This window comes from Dasypus novemcinctus, unplaced genomic scaffold (genome assembly GCF_030445035.2).
Source record: "Dasypus novemcinctus isolate mDasNov1 unplaced genomic scaffold, mDasNov1.1.hap2 scaffold_124, whole genome shotgun sequence".
Taxonomy (NCBI): Eukaryota; Metazoa; Chordata; class Mammalia; order Cingulata; family Dasypodidae; genus Dasypus; species Dasypus novemcinctus.
The window spans coordinates 59,144-64,607 of NW_026688150.1; positions in this window are offsets into that span (position 1 = coordinate 59,144).

A 5,464-nucleotide genomic window follows, 5' to 3' on the forward strand; every position below is an offset into this window, starting at 1 on the left:
GGACACAACCAATCCAATGTCCACAGAGAAAGGGTGGCATTGGATTGGGAAAAGTGGACATGGTGGCTAATGGGTATGGGGAATGGCAGGAAGAGATGAGATGTGGAGGTGCCTTTGGGACTTGGAGCTGCCCTGGATGGTGCTTCAGGGGCAATCACCGGACATTGTAAATCCTCACAGGGCCCACTGGATGGAATGGGGGAAAGTATGGGCAATGATGTGGACCATTAACCATAAGGTGCAGAGGTGCCCAGAGACGTACTTACCAAATGCAATGGATGTGTCATGATGATGGGAGTGAGTGTTGCTGGGGGGAGAGTGGTGGGGTGGGGGTGGTGGGGTTGAAGGGGTCCTCATATTTTTTTTTGTAATGTAATATTTTTACAAAATCAATTTTAAAAAAATGACTAGTGATGCTACGAACCTTATTTTATCTTTTTACATAGAGCCAAAGTGTATTCACCAAATGCAATGAATGTCCCACGATGATGAAAGAGGCTGTTGATGTGGGAGGAGTGGGGTGAGGGGTTTGGGGGGTATATGGGGACCTCATATTTTTTTTTAATGTAACATTTAGAAATATAAAGAAAAAAAAGAAAGCAGCACTTTCCTCTTCCTAAAAAAATTTTTAAAAAAATATTATTAGAATAGGTAGGACGGCGGACTTGGCCCAGTGGTTAGAGTCCGTCTACCACATGGGAGGTCCAGGGTTCAAACCCCGGGCCTCCTTGACCCATGCGGAGCTGGCCCACGCGCAGTGCTGATGCGCGCAAGGAGTGCCCTGCCACGCAGGGGTGTCCCCCGCTTGGGGAGCCCCAAGAGCAAGGAGTGCGCCCCGTAAGGAGAGCCGCCCAGCGCAAAAGAAAGTGCAGCCTGCCCAGGAATGGCGCCGCACACACGGAGAGCTGACGCAAGATGACCCAACGAAAAGAGACACAGATTCTCGTGCCGCTGACAACAACAGAAGGGGACAAAGAAGATGCAGCAAATAGACACAGAGAACAGACAGCCGGGGTGAGGAGGTGGGGAGAAAGGGGAAATAAATAAATAAAATCTTTAAAAAAAAGAAAAGGTAAATGATAATAATATTTAAAAAAGGTAAAAAAAATAATGAATAAAAGAATCACTGTATGACCTGGCACATCCACTCCTGGTGTACACCCCAAAGAACAGAGAACGGGGCCTCCGATGCCAACACGTGCCTGATCAGAGCAGCATCATTTACAAGAGCCAAAAGGCAGAACTAACCCAAAGGTTTACCAAGGAACAGATGAATAGACAAACCGTGTTATGCACGTGCAAGGGAATATCACTCAGCCACTAGAAGGAACGACCTTCTCACACAAGCTGCGGCGTGGAGAGCCACTGCCGCCCCCCAGGTCTGAGAGGACTGCCTGGCAGGAGTGAGACCTGCAGCCGAGGGACACAGCCAGCCCGCGTGCTTGAGCAGCACAGGAAAAGAATTCCAGCCTCCTCCTCCCTCCCTCCAGCGCCCGCTGTGGCTCCCCCTCGGCCGAGCCCCACCAGAAGCCGGAAGGCAGAGGGGCCGGTCGAGGGGTCCGTACAATTCAGGACACAAAACAGGCAGCAGATGGAGACCGGAGAAATCGAAGATTTCACACAAAGAAGAGAGGTTCCGAGCTGAGGCGTGAGTGGGGGGCCGACGGCCCCTTCCAGCTCATCGTCACCCCCGCCCTGCTCACTGGCCACATGCGGGCAACTTGAAATCACTTTGGCCAACCCCACCAAAGCCCTCTCTCTCCCTCCAGGCCCTTGCATATGCCCTTCCCTCTACTCGGAACACTTTTCCCGGCACCTGCTCCACCGATCCCCACTCAGCCAGCTCAGAGGCCATTGTCTCCAACCCCGGGCTCCGTCCAAGTGCAGACCTGACGCAGCCGCAGGCCCCCCAGGCACCTCCGGCCAGAACAACGTGGCATTTGGAACGATTTGTTTAGGTGCTGTCGCCCCAGGTGGAGCTGTGAGTGGCGCGCGGCAGGACAGAGTATTCTCCTTTCCAGGCTTTTCCCAGCTCCCAGCTGGCAAACAGCAAATATTCACTCAACAGACACCAAGATCCCCAGAGTGTCAAGTGTTGCTCTACAGTGAACAAAACCGGGCAAACTCCCCGTCCTCTGCAGATTACATGGGCCCTAACTAGGAATACGTAATCCAAGAGGGTGACCTGTGCTCTGCGGGGTAAACAGAAAAGGCAGGGTAAAGAGAGGGCGAGGAAAGTAGATACAACTCCAGGTGCTGGTGCTCCTGAGGGCTGCCGAGACCCACAGGTTCTATGGTCATGGCAGGTGGCTCTGGAGTTCAGGGCCATGTCAGTGGCCCTACTTTGGAGTTTGTGTTCCTGAGTGTGATGGAGCTGGACGCAGAGGTGACCTTTCTACACATGCCTCTTCTGTTACTTTTACCAGACCTGTGGCTGGCTTTGGCGTTGGTGTATACTCAAGAGACCTGAATCTCTGGACTGTCCATGTGACAGCCAGGCCCTGAGCCTCAGCAGACTTGCAGCTCCTACCCTCTGGTTTATTGACTTACCCCGGCCAGCTAACATGGAGGCGAAGAAGGTCAACCACCACACCAGGGAGCCTAGAGTGCCTACAGCTGCAAGTAGGAGAATTGCATCCATCATCTGTGTGGAATCTAAGCCCCCTCTTGATATAGAGGTGGAGTGGACATCACCATCCCAGGGCCCACAGGATGGAGGAATAGAGTGTGGATGAGAGTGGACTTACTGATATTCTACTATGGAACTATTGTGACTAGGATTGGAAGAAATTGTAGCGTTGAGGTGGAGAAAGTGGCCACGGTAGCCGCTGAGGGTAGGGAGAGGGAAGAAGAGATGTGACGTGGGGGCATTTTCAGGATTTGGAGTTGTCCTGGGTGGTACTGCAGGGACAGACACTGGACAATGTATGTCCTGCCGTGGCCCACTGGGTGGACTGGGGGAGAGTGTAAACTACGATGTATCCATGCAGTGCATCAGTGCTCCAACATGTATTCACCAAATGCAATGAATGTCCCACAACGTTGAAAGAGGCTGTTAATGTGGGAGGAGTGGGGTGAGGGGGGTGGGGGGTATGTGAGGACCTCTTATGTTTTTGTTTTTTGGGTTTATTTTTTTTAAAGACTTTTATTTTTTATTTATTTCTCTCCACCCCCCCCCCCCCTCCCCAGTTGTCTGCTCTCTGTGTCCATTCACTGTGTGTTCTTCTGGGACCACGTCTATCCTTATCAGTGGCACCGGGAATCTGTGTTCCTCTTTGTTGCGTCATCTCGTTGTGTCAGCTCTCCGTGCGTGCAGCGCCATTCCTGGGCAGGCTGTGCTTTCTTTCGCCTGGGCGGCTCTCCTTACGGGGCGCACTCCTTGCACATGGGGGGGCTACTCCCCTGCATGGCACGGCACTCCTTGCCCGCATCAGCACTGCACATGGGCCAGCTCCACACGGGTCAAGGAGGCCTGGGGTTTGAACTGCGGACCTCCCATGTGGTAGGCAGACGCCATTGGGCCAAGTCTGCTTCCCACCTCTATGTTTTTTGACTGTGACATTTTTTAAAAAATAGAGAAAAAAATAAAGAGAGAGGGCGAGGATCAGAGGCTGGAGAGACCTATCTGAGCTGAAGGAAGGGCAGGAGGGGCCGGCAGGTATCCAGGGGAACAGTGTCCCTGGCAGAGGGCATAGCCTGTGCAAAGGCCCTGAGGCTGGACAGTGTCCTAAGGAACGGCCCGGAGGCCACTGGAGCTGGAGGAAGAGCGGGAGGTGAGGAGGGCAGGGAGGCGCCTGGACAGCTGGCGCGGGGCGGGGTGGGCTTGGCTTTTCCTCGGCGGAAGGTGGGAGCCACGGAGGGTCCTTTGCGAGGAGCGTGGGGGCGTGACTTGGCTTCTAAAGCGTCCCCGCGGCTGCAGTACTCACCGCAGACTTGAGGGGGCGCAGGAGCGCCGGGAAGGCCGGGAGGCGGCGGGGAGGGGCCGCGCAGCAGGAGGGGCCGAGGGTCGCGGGACCCGGGCTTTATTTTCAAGGTGGAGGTGGCGGGAGTCTCCTGCAGGTTGCGGGTGGCTGTGAGAGGCGGGGTGGGGTTAGGGTTAGGGGAGGTCCCCCGCGACTGGAAGGTTTGGGGCGTGGGTAACATTTAGGATGGAGTGTTCAACGCAGCAAAAGGAGAGAAGAAGGGGATGGAAAGGCAAACAGGAAGAGAGGGATGGAGGGGGACGGGTGGGAGGAGGGCATTGGGGGAGGGGAGGGGGAGGGGAGGGGAAGGGAGGGGAAGGGAGGGGAAGGGAGGAGAGGGAGAAGGAAAGGGGAAGGAGGAGGAGGAGGGGGAGGGGAGAGGGAGAGGGTTGGGAAAGGAGAAGGGGAGGGAAATGGGAGGGGAGGAGAGGGTGGGAGATGGGAAGAGGGGGGAGGGGAGGGGAGAGGGATGGGAAGGGTGGGGAGGGGGGAGGGGAGAGAAATGGGAGGGGGAGGAGAGGGGGAGGAGAGGGGGAAGTGGAGAGGGGTGGGGAAGTGGAGAGGGGTAGGGGAGGGGGAGGGAAGGGGGAGGGGAGGGGAGCAGGGAGGGATGGGAAGGGAGGGGGAGAGAAATTGGAGGGGAGGAGAAGGGGAAGGAGGGAAGAGGGAGAGGGATGGGAAGGGATGGGAAAGGGAAGGGAGGGAGAAGGGGAGGGAAATGGGAAGGGAGGAGAGGATGGGAGATGGGAAGGGAGGGGGAAGGAAGGGAGGGAGAAGGGGAGGGGGATGGGAGGGGAGGAGAGGGGGATGGAAAGGGAGGGGAAGGGGAGGGGAGGGGCACAAAACGGAGCAGATGGAGACAGGAGAAATCAAAGATTTTACACCAAGAAGAGACGTGGTGGGTGGGGGTTGGAGAGCGGAGGGGAGGGGGAGAGGGGTGGGAAGGGATGGGGAAGGGAAGGGAGGGGGAAGGGAGGGGACACAAAACCAGGAGCGGATGGAGACAGGAGAAATCAAAGATTTTACACCCAGAAGAGACGTGGTGGGGAGGGGAGGGGCAGGGCCCCCTCGTCCTCAGAAGCTAGGAGGGGGGCGGGGGGGGGCTGCGGGGGGAGGGGGGGCGGGGAGCCGGGAGGCCCGGGTTGGGAGGCGCGGGAGACGGGCTGAAATCCCGGGGGCCACGCAGGCGGAGGCGCGACCTCAGCAGGTGGGAGGCGGGGAGCGCCCGCGGGGCCAGCCCCCCTCCTCCACGCCCCTGCCTCCATTTCCCCACAGTCCCTGCGGATTAACCGCCCCCTCCAGGGCGCGGGCCGGGGCCCTGGAAGTCCCTGGAAAGGCCGCGGGCACCTCCTCCCCCCTCAGCCCACGCCAGGCGCCTCCTTCAAAGGCCTTTTAGACCCCTGGCCCCTCAGCCAATCAGATGGCCCCCGCCTGCGTCCCAGCCAATCCGGTTCTGCCCACCTAGCCACGCCCCCACCTTTCTGTCCTCAGCCAATCAGATC